Source organism: Triturus cristatus, chromosome 1_2 (genome assembly GCF_964204655.1).
Source record: "Triturus cristatus chromosome 1_2, aTriCri1.1, whole genome shotgun sequence".
Lineage (NCBI taxonomy): Eukaryota > Metazoa > Chordata > Amphibia > Caudata > Salamandridae > Triturus > Triturus cristatus.
The window spans coordinates 380,158,695-380,182,317 of NC_140580.1; the positions used below are offsets into that span (position 1 = coordinate 380,158,695).

At 46.1% G+C, this 23,623-nt stretch overlaps 1 long non-coding RNA gene across 1 annotated transcript; it reads left to right on the forward strand.

The window, feature by feature from the left end:
- Window positions 1–12,101: 12,101 nt before the first annotated feature.
- LOC146867396 (uncharacterized) lies at window positions 12,102–22,737 on the forward strand. The gene is made up of 2 exons (XR_014961496.1): window positions 12,102–12,503; window positions 16,862–22,737. It is a non-coding gene; the product is annotated as an uncharacterized LOC146867396 (long non-coding RNA).
- Window positions 22,738–23,623: the final 886 nt, after the last annotated feature.

Genomic DNA, 23,623 nt, shown 5'->3' on the forward strand with positions numbered 1-23,623 from the left:
CACTGGAGCTCTGTTTACAGAGGCTCCAGGTTCTCCTGACACTAGGAGATCCTCCTCAAATGGCCTACTAGCACTGTCTAGGCCCCCAACCTGGTGTTCCCTTAAGGAACCCACCAGGCCCTGAGACTGGGTTTCGGGCACCTTGAGACCCACAGTCCCACACTCACCCCTTCTCCACTGAGACAGGACGTGAGCCCCTATACCCCTCCCACTACACTGGGACCTAACCAGGCTATACTGAACCTCTTCCACCTCACAGGTCTGGAAGATATCTGGGCCACTCCTTTTGGGATCACTCCCCAATGCCTCTCCAGACCTTTTGGCATCCAACCAAAGGTCTGCCTCCAACGCAAGCTCTCTGGAACCAGAGAACTCACACTCCACCGGGTGTTGGCATAGCTCTGGAAAACAGGGACTTAAAATATGCTCTCCAACAAATGAATCACACAGCCCCCCACAGTTGTTAACCAAGCTACCTTTTGCCTCACCCTCAAGTGCCTCACACAAGTACCCCACACCACTCTCCTGAGATTGGCAAGACAGTATCTGACTGTCTATGTCACACAACTCACACTCTTCTGGGCGGTCTTCACACTCACGCACCAAGGTTTCTACCATGGGGGAACCCCTCTCCCTGTACCTCTCATCTAGGGTCAGTAGGGTGTCCCTCCCACCACTAGGAATATGGTCCCCTGTGTCAGTTCCCCAATCTACTTCAGGGACACTGCACCCCACTGGAACTACATCGTAAACCTGAACCCCCTGGTGTATGTCAACCCCCTCCTTCAAGTCAGGTGCCACATCTAAGGGTGTTTGTACCTTTCTCTCAGCACTAGAAACTACAATCTTGCTGCCACCATCTGAGCTGGACTTCACCTCCAACTCAGCAAAGCTCACTTCTTGAGCTACCCATTTTTCTTCTTCAGCTGAGACACTCATGGCCTCAAGCCTCTCGAGCTCCAAATCAAGCTCCCTCAATCTTAGTTCATTTGCCAAGGTCAATTTAAATTCTTCCAAGGCATACATCTTCTTGCTCTCTTCTACTTTGTTCTGGGTTTCTATTTCCATCAGCTTCAACACAAGCCTCATGACTTCTAACTCATGATCTCTAACCCTTTGATTCTCCTCCAACTCCTCTGGAGTGAGACTCCTACTGGAATGGGAGCTGCCAGCCCTTGAGACTGGTCCGACCACGGGCAGATCTTGGGGAATAAAACCATTCTCTTCATCTGCATCATCTTCCTCTTGGGCCTCCCACCAGGCCTTCACGACTCTTTGTAGCACATCCTTTCTAGATCCGCTTTTCACCGGGCAACCAAGGTCTTTGCAGAATTGCTTGAGCTCCTCAACCCTGTACGAATACAGATCCTCAATGGAAAACTCCAATCCTGCCCTCTCACTTGTTGCCACCTGAGACATGATGCTCTTGAAGAGTTACTCAAAAATAGAATCAAAAATACAGTATGTGGTTGCGTATTGGTCTGCACTAACTAGTGATGTACACCAATTACTGTGGGTCAAGTACAAATACTAGTTCAATCCTCACCGCTGACCACCAATGTTAGATCTGGGGGTCTCTAGTTGGCAGGGTAGGTACCACTGTCCAAGTAGGGACCCTTGCTTCTAGTCAGGAAAAGGGGGATACACTGTTAAGATAACCCCTGCTCACCCTCTAGGTAGCTTGGCCTGAGCAGTCTAGGCTATCAAAGGCAATGTGTCAATTATTTGTACCAACACTCACAGTAACACAGTGAAAACACCACAGATTTACTCCACACCAGTTTTAGAAAAATAAGGTATCTTTACTAAAAACTTCACAAGACCAAATACTACAGAAAAACCAACATACAATTAAAAAGATTACTTTAAAGATAGTTCAAGAGTTTGCAGAAAGTACTCCAGGATGTAAAAGTCAGTGTCCTGCACAATGCGACTCTCAATGCACAAAATGCGACACTCTCGTGCCCAACAGTACCTGTAGTTGCGATAAGGTTCCCAAAAGCTATAACAAGGAAGATGGCAAAGGCGATGCGATACTCTTGAGATCTTGGGGAGGCTTTGCAGCAGCCCTGCTTCACGCAGCAGAGGTGGATGCGCCGGCTCCGATCTGTAGGGGGAGGATGCGATGACTTTCGCTTTCGTTGCGTAGGTTTCTTAGGGGGAAGCTTCACGCACAGGTACGATGCGATGATCTTCGATGCGGGGCGGGACTCTGCGTCGACACACGCAGCGACTGGATACTTTCACGCACCGGCAGTGGTGCGGCCCGCAAACTGGTTCTGTGACGACCCTCGCAGCGTCAGGAATCTTCTCGCACCGGGACGATGCTCGACGCACTCGGCGATGCGTGGACTCCGGGTGCTGCGATGACGCCGCGATTAAATTCTCCTCGCACTCTCGTTCTTGCGACACGCAATCGGATGATGCGTTGGGTACCAGTTACTCTTTTTCACGCTTCTGCTTCCCAGCTCCCAAACACAGCAAAACGACCTCCTGAGGCCCCAAGACTGGGCAAGCACTCCAAGGCAGGTCAGAACTCCCTCAGCAGAGTTCCAGGGGAGCTGGTGGTGAAGTTCTTTTGTTCCTGGGACTTTTTAACAGGGAGCCAGCTCTTCTCAGGCCCTTGGAGATCAGAATCAAAAGAAGGGGACACAGCAAAGTCCTTCCCCTCTCCTTGGCAGCAACGCAAAACAGCAAGCAGGCAGTCTTCTCCTCTTCAGTTCTTTTCAGCTTTCTCCTTGGCAGAGGTTCCTTCCTAGTTCCAAAGTGATCTAAAGTTTAGGTGTCTGGGGTCCTCTTCTTATACCCCTCCAAGTCTTTGTCTCTCTTTGTTTCAGTGGGGGGATTCCCCTGCTCAAACCGGTTCCTGGGTGTGCTCTGCCCTGGAGCACCTGGTTCCTTTCAGAGTGAGGGGCAGGGTCGTTAGACGCTCAGCATGAAGTGGAGCCTTCTTTGTGCTGGCAGAGGCAGAGTCCTCAGCCTGGCCAGCAGGGGGTGGAGCCAGCATTGTGCTGGCAGAGGCAGCCCTACTCAAACCCAGGGGCTACTCCTCCCACCCATCTAAAGCAGATCTCCCTATTCACCCCACTGCTGACTCATCCAGACTCCTGGAGCCACCTAGCCCATCACATGACACCAGTCAGCCAACCTGCACACAGGCACACAGGAAGGTTAAACAGGAGAATAGCTACTTTCTAAAAAGTGCTATTCTCACACAGTGAATTTAAAAACCATCTTGCTAAAAAGATGTATAATTAAATTCTGAACACAAAGATACCAAACTTGGATTTTCTATCTTGCCTTTAGGGAAAGATAGGCATGTAAACAGCCTCCCCCATTCTGTCCTATGGGCAAGATAGCCTCTCAGCAGTGAAAAACGGAAATGGCTGTAATTCACTACCAGGGCATGTTACACACCTCAGTACATGCCCTACCTTTCAGATACACTGCACCCAGCCCAGGGGGGTACCTAGGGCCACCATAGGGATGCCTGACATGTATAGAAAGGGAAGGATAAGGCCTGGTCAGTGGTTGCACTGGCCAGGTCGACATGGCAGTCCTGGACTGCACATAGGCACTGCAAGCAGGCCTAAGACATCATTTTAGCGCTACTCCTGTGGGTGGCACAATCAGTGCTGCAGACCCACTAGTAGCATTTGAATCACCAGCCCTGGCACATTCAGTGCACTTTACTAGGGGCTGACAGGTGAAACAAATATACCAATCATGGATAACTAATCAATATAACAATTTATACAGAGAGCATATGCACTTTAGCACTGATCAGCAGTGGTAAAGTGCCCAGAGTCCTATTGCCTACAACCACGGGTCAGAAAAAATAAAGGAGGAAGAAGCAAAAAGTTTGGGGATAACCCTGCAAAAAGGGCCGTTTCCAACACAACCCCCTTCCAGCCTAAAGCCAGGGTAGACCAAGCGATACTTCGATGGGATTCCCTGCTTAGGGCGATAGAACATGGAAACTGGCCCAAACAGCAGGGCACTATTCCTGTTCTACGCCTTCCTGAACCCGGTTGGATCTCTCCATCCATACTCTCAGGGTCCACCAAGCCAACCCATGTGGAACCCTTCTCTTCACCTGTGGACACCACCTGTGCAGTACCTAGCCTTAACTTGCTCACAGGTGTGTCCCAACAGACAGATAGCAAGCCGCAGTGACCAGTGACAGTGGTCAGGGATGAGACCCAGGCCTTATGCCTCTCAGGGCCCTCAAACCCCTGTGGCGTCAGAAGGTGGGGGGCAGTAGCGCTAGGTGCTTGGCACCCTTTGACCACTCCCTTCCCTGTCAGGTCGGGTCTGACAACCTGGCACTGACCCACCAGCCCCAGGCCGGTATCCGGTGGCTGGACAGGAGGCTGGGGTGGGCTGTTCCATACCCGGTCCTCCTCTTCCTTGGGGCTCGTACCCTCCCACCTGGAGCGGTACCCCTTCTAGAATAGTCAGGGCACCTGTGGCAGGTGTCCTGCACCATTCGCCCACCAGTTCAGGGGTTCTAGCCTGCAACTGGGATTCCAGGTCAGAGGGGACACCCCGGACCTGGCCCTCCAACCTAGGGTCTACACCCTCCAGGTGAACCGGGGTCAGAGGTGAGGACTCCCTCCCTCTGCACCCCCTTCCAGAGTTCTGCACCCTCCCACTCGGAGTGGTACACCTCAAAGACAAACTGGTAGAGACACTGCTTACAGATGTCCCTCCCTCCAGTTCAGGACCTCCCTCCAGCAACTGGTCTCCCAACCTAGGGTATAAACCCTCAGGTTGCACCGGGGTCAGAGGCGAGGACTCTCTCCCTCTGCACCCCCTTCCAGAGTGCTGCACCCTCCCCACTGGAGTGGTACCCCTGGAAGCCAAACCGGTCAGGACACAGCTTACAGATGTCCTTCCCCCCAGGTCAGGCAGATCCTGAACCTGGCTTCCCAACCCAGGGACTAAACCCTGCGGTTGCACACCTGCCTGGCATGCCAGAACTTCTGGGGACTCACACAGTATCTCCCCGAGGGTGACACATGACTCATGTGTCTCGTGACAGTCTGCCTGGCGCAGATCTCCCGGCCCCTGTCCACCTGACAGCGCGCGAAGATCCCCCAGGACCGAAGTGGTGTCACCATGGTCACTCCTGGGGGACTCAGCCCTTCTGGCTGGTCCCTGACCCACTGGTTCTCCCACTGGGGAACACATCCCCCTCTCACCCCTCAGTCTGGACTTCTGCACCCTCCCAACTGGAGCGGTACCGCCAGACACCAGAACCACTGGAGCTCTGTTTACAGAGGCTCCAGGTTCTCCTGACACTAGGAGATCCTCCTCAAATGGCCTACTAGCACTGTCTAGGCCCCCAACCTGGTGTTCCCTTAAGGAACCCACCAGGCCCTGAGACTGGGTTTCGGGCACCTTGAGACCCACAGTCCCACACTCACCCCTTCTCCACTGAGACAGGACGTGAGCCCCTATACCCCTCCCACTACACTGGGACCTAACCAGGCTATACTGAACCTCTTCCACCTCACAGGTCTGGAAGATATCTGGGCCACTCCTTTTGGGATCACTCCCCAATGCCTCTCCAGACCTTTTGGCATCCAACCAAAGGTCTGCCTCCAACGCAAGCTCTCTGGAACCAGAGAACTCACACTCCACCGGGTGTTGGCATAGCTCTGGAAAACAGGGACTTAAAATATGCTCTCCAACAAATGAATCACACAGCCCCCCACAGTTGTTAACCAAGCTACCTTTTGCCTCACCCTCAAGTGCCTCACACAAGTACCCCACACCACTCTCCTGAGATTGGCAAGACAGTATCTGACTGTCTATGTCACACAACTCACACTCTTCTGGGCGGTCTTCACACTCACGCACCAAGGTTTCTACCATGGGGGAACCCCTCTCCCTGTACCTCTCATCTAGGGTCAGTAGGGTGTCCCTCCCACCACTAGGAATATGGTCCCCTGTGTCAGTTCCCCAATCTACTTCAGGGACACTGCACCCCACTGGAACTACATCGTAAACCTGAACCCCCTGGTGTATGTCAACCCCCTCCTTCAAGTCAGGTGCCACATCTAAGGGTGTTTGTACCTTTCTCTCAGCACTAGAAACTACAATCTTGCTGCCACCATCTGAGCTGGACTTCACCTCCAACTCAGCAAAGCTCACTTCTTGAGCTACCCATTTTTCTTCTTCAGCTGAGACACTCATGGCCTCAAGCCTCTCGAGCTCCAAATCAAGCTCCCTCAATCTTAGTTCATTTGCCAAGGTCAATTTAAATTCTTCCAAGGCATACATCTTCTTGCTCTCTTCTACTTTGTTCTGGGTTTCTATTTCCATCAGCTTCAACTCAAGCCTCATGACTTCTAACTCATGATCTCTAACCCTTTGATTCTCCTCCAACTCCTCTGGAGTGAGACTCCTACTGGAATGGGAGCTGCCAGCCCTTGAGACTGGTCCGACCACGGGCAGATCTTGGGGAATAAAACCATTCTCTTCATCTGCATCATCTTCCTCTTGGGCCTCCCACCAGGCCTTCACGACTCTTTGTAGCACATCCTTTCTAGATCCGCTTTTCACCGGGCAACCAAGGTCTTTGCAGAATTGCTTGAGCTCCTCAACCCTGTACGAATACAGATCCTCAATGGAAAACTCCAATCCTGCCCTCTCACTTGTTGCCACCTGAGACATGATGCTCTTGAAGAGTTACTCAAAAATAGAATCAAAAATACAGTATGTGGTTGCGTATTGGTCTGCACTAACTAGTGATGTACACCAATTACTGTGGGTCAAGTACAAATACAAGTTCAATCCTCACCGCTGACCACCAATGTTAGATCTGGGGGTCTCTAGTTGGCAGGGTAGGTACCACTGTCCAAGTAGGGACCCTTGCTTCTAGTCAGGAAAAGGGGGATACACTGTTAAGATAACCCCTGCTCACCCTCTAGCTAGCTTGGCCTGAGCAGTCTAGGCTATCAAAGGCAATGTGTCAAGTATTTGTACCAACACTCACAGTAACACAGTGAAAACACCACAGATTTACTCCACACCAGTTTTAGAAAAATAAGGTATCTTTACTAAAAACTTCACAAGACCAAATACTACAGAAAAACCAACATACAATTAAAAAGATTACTTTAAAAATATTGTTCAAGAGTTTGCAGAAAGTACTCCAGGATGTAAAAGTCAGTGTCCTGCACAATGCGACTCTCAATGCACAAAATGCGATACTCTCGTGCCCAACAGTACCTGTAGTTGCGATAAGGTTCCCAAAAGCTATAAGAAGGAAGATGGCAAAGGCGATGCGATACTCCTGAGATCTTGGGGAGGCTTTGCAGCAACCCTGCTTCACGCAGCAGAGGTGGATGCGCCGGCTCCGATCTGTAGGGGGAGGATGCGATGACTTTGGCTTTCGTTGCGTAGGTTTCTTAGGGGGAAGCTTCACGCACATGTACGATGCGACGATCTTCGATGCGGCGCGATGCACGGTGCAGCGCTGACTTCTGGCGCCGCAACCTTCGATGCGTCACGGGACGGGACTCTGCGTCGACACACGCAGCGACTGGATACTTTCACGCACCGGCAGTGGTGCGGCCCGCAAACTGGTTCTGCGATGACCCTCGCAGCGTCAGGAATCTTCTCGCACCGGGACGATGCTCGACGCACTCGGCGACGCGGGGACTCCGGGTGCTGCGATGACGCCGCGATGAAATTCTCCTCACACTCTCGTTCTTGCGACACGCAATCGGATGATGCGTTGGGTACCAGTTACTCTTTTTCACGCTTCTGCTTCCCAGCTCCCAAACACAGCAAAACGACCTCCTGAGGCCCCAAGACTGGGCAAGCATTCCAAGGCAGGTCAGAACTCCCTCAGCAGAGTTCCTGGGGAGCTGGTGGTGAAGTCCTTTTGTTCCTGGGACTTCTTAACAGGGAGCCAGCTCTTCTCAGGCCCTTGGAGATCAGAATCAAAAGAAGGGGACACAGCAAAGTCCTTCCCCTCTCCTTGGCAGCAAAGCAAAACAGCAAGCAGGCAGTATTCTCCTCTTCAGTTCTTTTCAGCTTTCTCCTTGGCAGAGGTTCCAAAGTGATCTAAAGTTTAGGTGTCTGGGGTCCTCTTCTTATACCCCTCCAAGTCTTTGTCTCTCTTTGTTTCAGTGGGGGGATTCCCCTGCTCAAACCGGTTCCTGGGTGTGCTCTGCCCTGGAGCACCTGGTTCCTTTCAGAGTGAGGGGCAGGGTCGTTAGACGCTCAGCAGGAGGTGGAGCCTTCTTTGTGCTGGCAGAGGCAGAGTCCTCAGCCTGGCCAGCAGGGGGTGGAGCCAGCATTGTGCTGGCAGAGGCAGCCCTACTCAAACCCAGGGGCTACTCCTCCCACCCATCTAAAGCAGATCTCCCTATTCACCCTACTGCTGACTCATCCAGACTCCTGGAGCCACCTAGCCCATCACATGACACCAGTCAGCCAATCTGCACACAGGCACACAGGAAGGTTAAACAGGAGAATAGCTACTTTCTAAAAAGTGCTATTCTCACACAGTGAATTTAAAAACCATCTTGCTAAAAAGATGTATAATTAAATTCTGAACACAAAGATACCAAACTTGGATTTTCTATCTTGCCTTTAGGGGAAGATAGGCATGTAAACAGCCTCCCCCATTCTGTCCTATGGGCAAGATAGCCTCTCAGCAGTGAAAAACGGAAATGGCTGTAATTCACTACCAGGGCATGTTACACACCTCAGTACATGCCCTACCTTTCAGATACACTGCACCCAGCCCAGGGGGGTACCTAGGGCCACCATAGGGATGCCTGACATGTACAGAAAGGGAAGGATAAGGCCTGGTCAGTGGTTGCACTGGCCAGGTCGACATGGCAGTCCTGGACTGCACATAGGCACTGCAAGCAGGCCTAAGACATCATTTTAGCGCTACTCCTGTGGGTGGCACAATCAGTGCTGCAGACCCACTAGTAGCATTTGAATCACCAGCCCTGGCACATTCAGTGCACTTTACTAGGGGCTGACAGGTGAAACAAATATACCAATCATGGATAACCAATCAATATAACAATTTATACAGAGAGCATATGCACTTTAGCACTGATCAGCAGTGGTAAAGTGCCCAGAGTCCTATTGCCAACAACCACGGGTTAGAAAAAATAAAGGAGGAAGAAGCAAAAAGTTTGGGGATAACCCTGCAAAAAGGGCCGTTTCCAACAGTTGCATATTTTTGTTGACTGACAAAACTGAAGTACTGATCTTAGGCAAACAAATCTCCCTCTGGAACAACTTCTGGTGGCCATCGAAACTCGGACCCACCCTGCAATCCAAAAGACCTGGCCAGCAACCTCAGCATCAACCTGGATAGCAAACTCTCCATAAAATGCCATGTCAATGCAGTCTCTTCAGCCCACTTCCACACTCTCCGCATGCTCTGCAAAGTCTTCAAGTGGATCCCCATCAGCACCAGATAAACTGTGATGCACGCCCTCATCACTAGTCTACGGAAATGCACTGTATGCAGGCACCACCACGGAACTCATGAGAAGGCTCCAGACGATTTACACATCACGCAGCACTTGAAAGACCTGCACTGGCTCTCCATCCAGAAAATATGCCAATTCACACTACAGACCCACGCCTACAAGGTCCTCCATGACCAATGACCAGCCTATATGAACCATCGGCAGGATTTCCACTGCCTTCCCAGAAACCTCCACTCACCTCGCTCTTGCACATCTGTCACTGCCACACTGGAGGATGCTCCCTCTCCCACCTCATCACCATATCCTGGAACACCCTTCTCCCCTGGAAAAACAACCATTACAACGCAGTCATTACAACTACCTACCTTTAGAACACAACTGTTACAAGGCAACTGCCTTTACATCGCATGCCATTACAATGCAAGCCATTACAAAGCATGTCACTACAACGCATGCCATTACAATGCATATCATTACAACACATGCCATTACAATGCATTTTAAAGTAAGTAATGGAGATTTGTTTAGTATTAGGGTGGGTATGGGTTTGGGGGTACATGGGAATAGTAATTTTTACCCCTACACTATCCAACACTGTCCCTACTGTTGCACTAACTGGAGTGGGAATAGTAATTTTTACCCCTACACAATCCAACACTTAGTCATTTTTACCCCTACGCTATCCAACACTTACCCCACTGTTGCACTCACTGGAGTGGGAATAGTAATTTTTACCCCTACACTATCCAACACTTACCCTACTGTTGCCCTAAAAGTATTATGTGTTGTAATGGTATGCGTTGTAATGGTATGCATTGTAATGGAAGGCGTTGTAATGGTAGTTTTAAAAAATGTGTTGTAATGGCATGCGTTGTAAAATCATGCAATGTAATGGTAGTTGCGATGTAAAGACTGCGTTATAAAAACATGCGTTGTAATTGCATGCTTTGTAACATCATATATTCTCTCCGCCACCTCTTCACCTCACCATTGCTGACTCACTTCAGGATGGGATTCAAGACCTGGCTCTTCAATGGAAACCCACATCGTAGTGCCTGGATACAATCTTGGGTGACAAGCCCGCTATATAACTACTGATTGATTGATACATAAAACAGTAAACACAAGACAAAGGCTCTATAAATGTGTTCTAGAGCTGCCTTCATTATCACTGACTGATAATTAAACAAAGATAGAAACGCCACGTTTAAAATTAAAATCTTAATGTACTAAAAGTTCTATTTATGTTCTGGCCTTCACAGAATCTTAAAGCATGAACAAATGTCTGGTATTTGTTTGTGGGAAAGGTAGCGATATAGCTCTTTTTCTCTAATGCTGAATTAAGGTGCTTCTGCTGTGTTAATCCCCCTATTTCTTGCTCTTCTCTGGACTGGTCAGTCAAATTAATACAATAGCAAGTAAAATTACAGAATTAAATGTAAAACACATTAAGCTTCACAATAAAGACTGACAAGTATTTTCCTGACTGAAAACCATAAAGGTTTATTGAATGTTAAATGCAATACAGAAACCAAATAAAAGGTGAAAAGTCAGTCAGTTAGTCATTTGTCATATAAGAGCATGAAACTAAGACACCTAAATAGTTAGTTCAAATATTGCTGCAAATCAAGATAAAGTTCTCATGAGATTCACATAGTGGTCCCAAAAGGTGAGGCCCTGGGAAACATTCACTATGCTAACACCATAGTTGACAAGTTTTGACACTGCTTATGTGTGACAATTCTAAGTTTTGTGTGTTTAGCTGTGACATGCACTGCCTTATGAGTGACACTAGTGATAACATAGCATGAGCAGTGCAGAAAGTATGCCCGTGAGATGAGATACATTTAATTAATTATTGGGTGACACCTTGAGCCATTACTTCAGTTGTTAGCCGACAAAAAAGTTGTATTTTGGGATATGTGGTTTTGTTCTTAAAGATTGCCACAGGCTACAAAAGTGAAATAGGATGAAAGTGGTACATATGGCAGAACACTGGCTACACTCATCCTTTACTTTAAGTCCAAGCAGAAGTATCGGATGGGACTGCAGCAGTTTGTTTGCTGTTTAAAAAATGAAATAAGTAGAAACTGCTTAGTGCTTGTAAAGTCAATCACCCCTAGTGGCTTTGTGACCAAAGTATCAAAGAGCAATAAAAAGGGAACTACTTTCCACTCTTGTAGGTTACTACTGCTGCTCAAAGTGTCGTAAATTGGCTGCGATTAAATTAGCGTTAGCAGAATCCATCTGGTATTTAGAGGCTATCCTGTACATTTTGTGGAATCCATTTTGTATTTCTGGCAGCCATTTTGTCTTCCCTTGTGCTCTATTTAAAGGACTGGCTATACTTAGACTCTGCTACCCTGCACATGCGCAGGAATATCTAACTGTCCATGCATCTGTTTTTAGTCTGTAACTATCAGGTTGTTTCTACCAGAGTCAGCAACTGCTAGCTCCTCCTTTACTGTTGACGGTGCATTTCTGTATGACCATCTATGTATGTAACTCTTCTCATGTATGCTTGCACCGCCCTTTTCCTGAGCCCCTGTGTGGGTATAAAAGACCCATGGTTCTTCGACTCTGTGTGCTACCTTCATTCAGCACCACAGGGTGCTGGGTGAATGTGGTTCCACCTCCTGAGGTTTAATAAACTATGTATTTTCTATTTCAGTTTCTGTGCCAACTTCTTTCTAATAGTCTGAGGACTCTGTGCAGAGAAGGGTGAACCCCTTGCACTGGTAGGCCTAGCTGAGGCCTATTTTCCACAATTGGCGCCTCAACTTGGGGCTCATCGGTGACTCGGATGCCCAAAGGATTGGTCGCGACGAAGGATTGGAATCTCGCTCTGGACGTGATCACTGCCCGATAAGACCAGAGTCTTGGCATCCACGGCGACTTTTGCTTTCTTTCTGATCTGACCATCCAGGTGGCACCGGTCCTCGACTGAGATCTCTTCTGTTGATTCACCGTGCAGTGACCATTTGGTCGATTTTAGAACTTGGCAGGATGAATCTGGACACCAAGTGATTGGTAAGTGTCTGCGGCGGTTGCTGTTGGTTTTGAGGCCTGTGATTGGTAAGGTAGTTTAGTAACGCCTACTGTGGCTTTGAGTATGGTATATTTTGTGTTGGCCAACTTGGTTTGTTTTGATATATGTGACTTGCAATTCACATAGGCAGGTAATGAGGAGAATTTTCTCTAACTGAATTGATTTGAACGGCACATCGTACTAAAGGTACCTTAAGTGCTACTTTGATTATAATATTGCATATTCTGCACTATTTTTGGCATGCCTGTCTTTAGCACACTTCAAAAGATGTGTTGCTTTTGGAATGGTACCTTGAATCTTGATGAAGCACAACTGGCCCCCCCCCGGAGGGGACGCCTAATAGGGATATGTATATTAAGTATGGTCTTTCTTCTATAATGTACAGCGCATTATGGAATAAAAATACTTGTAAGTGGTGACTAGTACCCCGAGGAACTAAATATGTACATAAAAGGATCCTGGTCTGTGCACTTAGTAACATTCATAAGTGATGAGATGCAGAGCGGTTTTTTGGTGTTCTGCCAGCCAAATCTGGTGAATATGACTTGCAACTAGTATTTACAAATGGTTTGGTTTAAGTACAGTCTGTGGGCTGTCTTTTGTTTCTGTCTTAAGTGTTGATCTGTGGGTTAAATGTATGTTTACATGTTATGGTGTGGTAAATTGTGTTTTGGATGTTGCTAGCACTGGAAAAAGCGTGTGATTGAATGACTGTGAATATGTGAAAGAATTCTGAGAAGTGAAATTGTTAAGGAGTAAATTTAATTTGGTCTCATCACCATCAATAAGTCGCAAAAGGAAATTGAGAGGGGTGTAGCTAGAGAAAGAGCAACCCCTGTGATTTGATGACACCCTTAATGTACAAAAGTAGTAATGAAGAGTAATTAGGGACCGGTTAAAAGTTTAGCTTGCAAAAAATTGTGGGTATTTCGAATTTGCAAATTGTTCCTATGCAGCTTTGTGTTCTTGGTGGTTCAGTGAGCCAATGTGCTGGGTCCACAGGGTTGTAGGTTCTAATTTAAGCTGAACCTGCTAATCTGAGAATTGAACCTAAATTTATGACCCTTGAAAAGAAATTGTATATTAAAATAAATTTTTCCATAGGGCAAATTATTGCAGTTTAGATAAAATTAGGAAGGCTTTTTGTCTTTGACAGCTTCAGGGCTGTGCAAGGCAGATTTTGACCTTGCAGCCTGTAAGGTGGGGGCTAAAAATAGGGGAGTGAACCAGGAGGTGAAATCACTGCTTAGAAAGCTTCACTGACATGAAAATGTGTAATGCTTGCAGCAGGACAGCCTTGGAGAGAGGTGGGGGCCCGGAGCACTCGCTGTGGCCCGGTTCTGCGCTGAGGGGCTATTTTTAGCTTCTCTGATGAGACAGGGCAGCTGAGGAACGAAACTCAAGGAGCCTTCCTCGGCCCTATTTTGTGCAAAGACCAGTTAGACTTTCCATAGAAAACTGTTTTTATGTTTTTTTTAAAACTGTTGCATTAATCCTAGACAAAAAGTAAAATGATGCTCTTGCTTGAAATTTTAAGGGCTATATGCCTATATAAAAACGATTTTCCAATTGAGAATTAATTTTCTCAGTGGAAATTGTGGCGCAAAGCTAACATGGATTATCGGATAAGAGTTTTACCTTTAGAAAGTTAAAATTAAGATGACCTGTGTAAAGAGAAAAACGAAATTTTGTGTTTTACAATAGACTAAATTCAGATACAAAATGTCACAGCATTTATCTTTTGTATAGGGTATTCAAAGGCATTCACATTATACAGAACGACAGAGTTGTGTTGGCTTGAAAGGTTGACTTGAAAGGCGTGTGAATTCGACGCCTTTACGTGTCAAACAGCTGTGTCAGCAAGACTATTTCTATTCTCTGCGGACTCCGGCCACAGAGAACAGCTAAAGTCAAACACGTTGTAAAATGCGGCATTTCAGACTGCTGTTTTAAAAGTTAGAAATATAGTTTCATGATTTTTGATAAACAGAGGGCAGATTGACAGTAGGGATTTCTTTTCTTAATGCCTTTTTTTAAAAATAAGGATAAGAGTGGTTTTTGATGTTAAATAATAACGACTGTCCTTCATTTAAAAGTGGCGCAGACTTAAGATGTTTCAAGATAAGCTTCTGTGCTTAGGGCTAAGAATTAATGTGTTTCAATATGATAGGCAAAGGGATGCAGCTTGCTTTTCATATGTGGACTCATCCAAATGATTAGATTTATTTAAAAAAAAAATATATATATATACATATATTTTTATTATTTTGTGATTTCAAATAGGTGCATTAAATTCGTTTTTTAATATTTATAATGCCTAATAATGATACTGTGACCTCCTAGCATCCAAATTCCATTTAAGCCATGCTATACCGCAATAGGGGATCAATTACATGTGAAAATGTCACTTTATCCAGGCGTACAAAACTCATTTTTATAAGGGCATACATTATACATTTCTGATGCCACATCTCTGGGATATGTAGAGGACATTCTGGGGATGACTATTATGCAAAAACATTGTAGGATATTCATTTTTAAGTGCCCTAAAAATCAAAGTCGAAATTGAGTAAAAATTCACTATTTAAATGAGATTTCTCCAGTCAGAGCAGCTTTTAAACTGCCTTAGACTCCAGTAAATGCACATATGTACGCATAAAACTTCATAGCTGACATTTATATTGCTCAAGCACTCAGCACCCTGATTCTCAATATACCTATGTACAAAAACTGGCAGAAGTTATTAAGCTTACCTCTGAAATTGCTGGTAGACACACAGAGTGGGTTTTGCTGCTCTGCCTTCGGTCTCTAGGGTCACTTTGACTTGGGAGCACCGCATGACAACCTTGCATACAAGCTGGAACAGCTGCATAGGTTAAAGGCCGAACTCCTACATTTAGAAGCCTGGCAGGGCTCGGCTTCACATGTGCTTTGACATTTCGACATTTGAAAGACGAAATGGCAGGGGAAGAAAGAGGTTTTTGCTTACCTTTTTTTTGGTAAAAGCAAGTTTTTGTGTGCACTCAATGAACATAGTATATGTGACCTCTCTTTAAAAGACAATGGCTCTGCCATATATATATAGTATAAATGTTTTTAGGGTTAAGTTCAGGAAGCAATGGGATTCAGTTTGAATTCATGCGGCCTCATGTTGCACTAGTACATTTGCTAAAGGAATATATTCTTTGGCTAGCTGAAATGTGCTATTTAGCTCCTCAGAGTTTGTTTATGCCCAGTTGCTACAAATTGGGGTTGATAGTGTTGACAGAATGAAACCTGGTACAGGTTTCTTACTGTCAAAACTGGGGAGAGGGGGCTAGCTCCTCTACAAATTAAGGGTAGGCAAATGTATGTGTTCTCTCTCTTTTTCTTAATTTTTTTCGAGCCTGTCTAAACTGTCTGTGAAATAACCATGAGACATTTAATTGGCTATTCAGTAATACTGTTTTAAACATTATTAGCATTAATAAAACAAATAAATATATTTTGCTATGTTACTACCCGTCCTCTCTGATGGAATTATGAGAGGATGAGTAGTCTAGATTGCTGCTTCCTTATTTGATCTTTAAGGGGAACTAGCTGTGGGTAGTTTTTGTTTGAAAATTCTCAGGTGACAACACCACTATTGTTTGTTATTCTCATGCTACATACAGTTTTGCAAGGGCATTGCTAGTTTTATTAGCTAGTCTGTGTAAATAAACTGACAGTCCTTACTAGAACTAATGTTCCATAGTTTGGATTGTGAAAATGTAGAATGCAGGGAAGAGGTCTATGTGATCCTTAGCAAACATTTTTGAGGAAAATATTGTTTTATAGGAGTTTGTTAGTCACAAGATGTTCCACTGGAGAACGTGTACCCATTATGTTGAAGTTTTTAGTTCTTTATGTAATAAGAATCTTTTTTAAATTAGCAGTGTTAGATTTTCCTGTTGCTCCTATAACATGAGAGCATGGTCCTGAGTATACAATGTAGGTGCTTTAATTAAGAAAAATCATTTTAGAAGTGTCTGCAGTCCTGTACAAATAATGCAATGTTTAGGAGTAAACGTGTATAACATTTCCTTTTTCTTGAGGGTCTTTAGAAATGAACACAGACTTCCTTGACTGCTTGGCATTGGGTGATGTATTACTCTTGTCAGTTCACTAAAGAGTTCCTTTTATACTTGCCAATAGGTTCAGGCTGTTGTTTTATTTACTCTCACATATATGAAAGTGGTTCCAAGGTGCCTTGTTAATATATGGGGCGTCCCTAGACTAGGAAGTATTCTGAGACTATCCTCTCTGTTGATAGATTATTTCTGTGCCTTGTCTAAAGACCTTTTGTTCTGTCCACCAATAGATATTTGCTGCTTTACAACCATTGCCAGAGGGGCGCGGACATCAGATCCAGCTTGAGGAGTAAGCACCAGTCCAGCTTGAAGTCAAAGTGAAGGTAACCAGCACAGGCATTACTGGCAACCAGGACCTCAGTGAAGGTAGAAGGCCGGAAGCATTGTGATGAGAGTACCCCTGCTACTATCTTGGGCGAAAGACGGGGTCACAAATCAGAAAGGAGAAATCGTGGATCAAGCTTTTGATGCCCAGCCGAGAGTCACAGACCGACCAGGAAGGCGAGAAAGTTTTTGCTTGAGGTAACCCCCTTTGAAACAAGGGTTGCTTCAGAGATCCTAGCATCAGGCCTCTGAATCCTGGTCCTAAAGTGGCTGTAAAGTTTTCACCTTTGTTGGCCAAGATCTATGGCCCCAACGAAAGAGCAGTGTGCCAGCAGAGCAATACAGGAGTTAGGGAAGGACTTGAGTTCAGGGTTCAGGTGCTGTGTCTCTGGTGCCTGTTAGATTGAAATGAAGAAAACTGGTGCACTGCCTGAGACACTGGACAGGATCGCTGAGCGCATTTGCCCTGGTGGGTGATTGCCCTATCCTGAAAGAAGAAAGTTTTCCCTTGAAACTAGGCCATGATTCCTGAGTTGCGAGTTGTGCAGCTCCACCGTGGGAACAACAAGAGCCTGCCTGTGAGGCTCAAACGGACACAGGGAGAAGACTCCCCTCTGGTTGGTTGTACAGCGGCTTTAATTTCCCAAGGACTTCTTTTTCTTTTTGTTGAAAATGTACCCCATTGATCGTCCCATTTTTGAGGAGGAGCAACCCTTTGCAGCTCTTCGTCCTAATTCTCATGGTCCTGTGTAGTTCTCCTGGTCCTCTGGATCCAGGATCATTTTTAGGTCGAGGACTACCGGTCTGCCGAAGGCAGAACCGGAAGTCGGGAGATTTAATGACTTGGAGAAGAGGGGCTTGAACCAGCCCCTCTTCTCCCCTGTTCTCCATTGGCTGGCCTCTTGAATGCTGGCCAGCCACTGGAGAAGAGGTCAGTCACTCCGATCAGGCCCCGTCTTTTTCGAGTCGGGGGGCGTGTTTTTTGCAGAAAGTCTCTTTATCTCCTCCAGCCAATGGCTGGAGGAGAGAAAAGACAAACACGCCCCCGAATCCGAAAATGCCGCTGCCTTTCTCCGAGGCATTTCTGGCTGACCTCGGAGAAAGGCGGCGGTGTTCAAGGCTTCCTCTCTCCCTGCATTGGCCAATCCTGTAACTTATATGAAAACGTGCAATGGTTGAAAATGCCCCATTCTGGAAGATTTTCCCGAAAATAACTAAAATTTACAATTGTAAAATGTCAGATGCTTCTATAACAATTGCATTTTTAATCTCCTGCCTTCTCCATTGGCACAGATGATAATAATAAAAAATAAAAAATCGGGCACGCACTGAACCAGGGAGGTCAGAGAAAAGGGTGCTCTCAGATGCAACCCTTAAAGCACGCGCTGCACGTCGGTCTGGACAGGTACTTACTTCAAAAGCCGTCAAATTCCTCAAACGACAGCCCTCCGGCCACAGGATGCTTATTAAACGGAGCAGGGCGGCTCGAACCGGTTCATGGACAACCCCGAAGGCGCTGGTGCAAGTTGTAACAGAAAGCGCGTTCTTTGGGGCCTACATGCATGCACGGCTGGCGTCATACATGTTCCGTCCGAATGTCCATTCTTTGGTCTGACGTCACCAGTGAGGCCCTCCCTGTAGAGGCGCAGAAACCGTAATTCATTGTAGCCACCAGATTTCCGGAAGTAGTGACTACTGCAGGTACGCGAGCGGGATTGTACATAAAATTACGCGAGTGTAATTGCGCATAGGATTACGCCTGCGTGAATGCGCACTAAAACTACATTTGCACGTACTATTTTTTTTCTCCAAGAGGAAATATTTTCTCCAAACAGAAGTCTCCCCCGTACCCCAAATTTCGGGGGAGTTCACCGCCCCTTCCCACAGTGGAAAAGGATTTACTTCTCTGGTAGGAGTAACTCTCCAACCTTTTTCAAGGTAGGATGGACTGACAAAAAGGTTGACAATAGCCACAAACTCACAAGTTTGAAGGTGTGCACAAACTCTACGGGGCAGTCCCACCCTGGCATGCCCACTCCTCATGCATGCGAGAAGAGTTACTCCTACATGGCATCGCACCACGGTGATACAATATTATATGTGACTACATTGATTTTATAGTGCAAAATCATATTTTGCACGTGTAGATCAAGCCACTTGCAGAGGTGAAATGGCTTCGTGAATCCAGCCCCTATTGTCTGCAGGTGGAAACTTAAGGGTACCCCAATACTACACCAAAGTAACACTATGTATTGGGGTACTCTCAGTGCTTTAAATAGGCCGGTACTGCCGGTACGGAGTGCTGGCACTTTTTTAATTTTGAAAGGGAGAGTACCGGCACTTCTCATAAACAAGCAGGTACTCTGAGTACAGAGTACCTGCACTTCTCTTTTTACATTTCAAGTACTAGGGACTCTTACGTCCCTGAAGACAGGGTGACACTTAGTTGTGGTTGATGCCTTCCAGGTAGGGGGTGGGACAGAGGAGCAGATATCGAGTACCACTTACTGCTCACCCCACTCACACACGAATTTGGCTTAGCACTGCTAATAGCACCAAGGTCACATTTGAGTCAGTAGCGTAGCCATGGTGCCATATGTCCAAATACATGCAAGTAAATTGGATTCGCGTCCCCTGATTAGACACCGAAAAAAAGAACAAGCACAAATCGGTGTGAAGTGGCCTCCTCACACCACTGGGCCCCGGTGCACTGCACCCGCTGCACTGTTGACAGCTTACAGCGGATCTCGAAGGACAGACTTCCTATTCTTTTGTTGTTTTGCATTTTCTAAAACAGAGGGAGGCCTCAAAATAAAGGAACTCCCGCTCTAAATTACTAAATAAAAACACAACATTCACACGGTCTCGTTAAAAATACTTCCCAGAATGCATCAGGTTGGATTACAAACGAGGAGGTTTGGAAATGAAGCTTTACTTCTATACAATAGCCATCTTTTCCAACGGGTGATGGTTTTATGGTAATACCAAGTTTAAATAAAATGTTCAAAATCATCTTTCACACAACGCTAGCCAGAAATGTCCTGTGCTCAACAAGCTGCAATTGGTAAACACCATCGGGGAATGTCCTTGGGCCGGCAAGGTCACACCCAGGCGGCTTCAGTTTGGGACAGCGCCTGGAGCTTTTCAATTCAGGCAACAAAACACCGCAGCTTGGTTTGGAGACAAAACCACACGTCTGCCAGTGTGCTAGCAAGTGTGGAATGGCCCCCCCTTGCAAAGCCAATACTTCACCGCTGTCTGTGCAGTAAATGTGAGCAATGCTCAGAGCCTCTGGGTCCCGGTGTCACTGCACCTGCCGCACCAGCTACACTCCCGCCATCTACTTCTGCTGGGACCTCACATCTGGGGTCAGAGCTGTGGGCGAAGGCCCGCAGGAGACAGGGCGGTGCACAATGACCACACAGAAGGTTTATTTTTAAAAAAGAGGCACTATATATAATAAGGCCCTGGCAGCCTTCAATTTTCGTTCCACTGCTGGAAAAAAACAAGAGGGCGAGGTGGCCAGACACCGCTGGGGCCAGAAAGAGACTCGGATTAAAAACCCACATCTGGGCATTTAGGGAGCTGCCAAAAAGCAATTTAAAGGAATGCTTCCCTGCGGCGAGTTCCTGTGCTGCGGTCGCTATATAGATAAGTCATTCAGTGTTGAACAAACATTGGCGATTTGAAAACTCTTCACTTATCTCAGTAAATTGTCTATTTCTATGTTTGCTGCCACGCCCTCTAATACATAGGACTAGGCCTGGGCGTTTAGTTTGTGGAGTTCCCAAAAACTCCACCTCGCTACGTGGACTTCCGCAAGTGGCGGAACGTTAGACCGCACCGTTCGCACTGATTTTTAACACCAGGTGTTTGTCCCACGCTGGAAAATTAGCGCGAAAAATACAATGAGCAGTGCCAGGGGGCGCTGCTTCTTTCCGCCGCTCGAGTAGATGGTCTACTCTAGCAGCAGCTTCCTCAACGCGAACGCAAGGTTTCTCAATGCGAACAGAAGGTTTCTCAGCGCGAACAGAAGGTTTCTCAACCCGAACAGAAGGTTTCTCTGCGCGAACGCAAGGTTTCTCAGCGCGAACGCAAGGTTTCTCAGCGCGAACGCAAGGTTTCTCAACGCGAACGGAAGGTTTCTCAACGCGAACGGAAGGTTTCTCAAGGCGAACAAAAGGTTGCTCAACGCGAACAAAAGGTTTCTCAGCGCGTGCGGTCGTGACCATCTGCGGCTGCCTGCGTGGAGAAATCTTGCCGGGAGGTGGTCTGGAGTAAACTTTTCCACGCTCGCCAACTTAACACTGGTGAGTGCAAGCGAGGCAAAAACTCCGCTACTCGGAGCAGAGTTTTTGGAACACCGTATGCTGAGGGGAGTGGGAAAAATACCGCGATATGAGTGGAATTTCATGCGTCCAGGCCTACAAAGGACTTATTACTTAAATATTCAATTCCCCCAGCTTTCTGTCGGGCAGCAGTGCATCCTGGGATGAGTGACATTTTTAATGACAACCTCTTCAAGAAGTCTACTCTTTCTCAGAACTGATAAGTAGCCCATGTAGAACTCAACTTGCCTTAGCCAAGTGGGTCTTTTCAGAACACAACTATAACGGCAACCACGAATGTAATATGCATTGGCAAAGCCAAAAGGCCTGGCTTGTATGTTTAGTTCTGACTAAAACATTAGGAAACAAGCATTTACAATGCAATGGTCTTGGCATTGGTAAAGTTAGAGCTATTGGCATTGCTCATGACATTACTTTTGTTTATGTTTTTGTTTTTAAAACATTTAAAGAAACGGCATTGTCATGAGCAATGCCAATAGCTCTAACTTTAACAATGCCGAGACCGTTGCATTGTAAATGCTTGTTGTAAATAATATGTCTGACTGCTTTAATGTTTGTATTAGGTATAATGATAGATACTCTAGCCCTCATAAAGGAAACACTGGAAAAGTCTAGCGAAAATGTTTTTGAAGTTGAAATTGATGGTAACTGAAATGCATAGGAGCCTTGAAAATGTTTTTACTGGATGGTTCTAGGATTTGCTTAGGACTAGAAAGCTAATAATTCTGTTTCTGATAATAGTAATTACTCTCTCCTGCTATCTGTATGACCCAATTCTCTGTTCCCTTTGTACTTCTGTTTATACCTCATACATACCCGCTTAACAATATTTAGAATGAGAAATGCCCACCTAGCAATGAATTAGGATATTTATGAGAAGAAAAAAAAATTATTAAAAATTAATATGCATATTTTTCATTTTTCCTACTGGATTATGGGAGATGTCTTCAGCTAACGCTAAAAGGGTCGTCTGTCATAAATTGGCTGCGATTAAATTAGCGTTAGCAGAAACCATCTGGTATTTAGAGGCTATCCTGTACATTTTGTGGAATCCATTTTGTATTTCTGGCAGCCATTTTGTCTTCCCTTGTGCTCTGTTTAAAGGACTGGCTATACTTAGACTCTGCTACCCTGCACATGCGCAGGAATATCTAACTGTCCATGCATCTGTTTTTAGTCTGTAACTATCAGGTTGTTTCTACCAGAGTCAGCAACTGCTAGCTACTCCTTTACTGTTGACGGTGCATTTCTGTATGACCATCTATGTATGTAACTCTTCTCATGTATGCTTGCACCGCCCTTTTCCTGAGCCCCTGTGTGGGTATAAAAGACCCATGGTTCTTCTACTCTGTGTGCTACCTTCATTCAGCACCACAGGGTGCTGGGTGAATGTGGTTCCACCTCCTGAGGTTTAATAAACTATGTATTTTCTATTTCAGTTTCTGTGCCAACTTCTTTCTAATAGTCTGAGGACTCTGTGCAGAGAAGGGCGAACCCCTTGCACTGGTAGGCCTAGCTGAGGCCTATTTTCCACAATAGTACAGATATTTGCAAAAGACTTGTTTATTATTGACTGTAACGTTAATAGGATCAAACAAAATGGACAAGTTTCATGACTCAAAGCAAACTTTTTCGCTGAGATTGTTGAAAACAACGTGAAAGGAAGGAGAGCACAACTGCTGTGTAAGAAACCCCTCACCCACCTACCTAGTAGGTGGCATGCTTCATCATCGGGGCCCAACTGGATTGTCTAGCACAATCCAGTTGTGCTACAACGCCTGAGATACAGCGGAGCAGGGTTATGAGCAGTGAGTGGAGTGCTATGTGTGAAGTGATTAAGAGTTAAAAAGTCTCTGGGAAATGCCCTATGAAAAAACTTTAATTATAAGGGTCCCAGGACTAATGTAAAAAAGGTAGGGGGGATATAATAAGGAATGTTATTTTCCTTGTATCCCTAGAGACTAAGGTCAACTAGTTTCAGCCTTCAACATAGTTCTAGAGGCTTTCGTCAGGACCAGCCAAAATTGAAGAAAAATAATTTTGGTGAATGGCCGTAAAAATAATATATAGGCCAAGTGTAAGTATCAGCACACACCCTAAAGTGTGCTGTGAGTGTTGTGATGAGGTACTCACAGTAACTCCGTTTTTGGTTACTTGAGTAGAGAGGTAGTTAATCCTCTGGATTTAGAACGCCGTATGGATCTCCGCTTGCAGTTTGTAAGGGAGACCAGGTCCGAAATACCTAGGGCGGCGATCGGTTCCGCTTGCGGAACCGATCGCCGCCCTAGGTATTTCGGACCTGGTCTCCCTTACAAACTG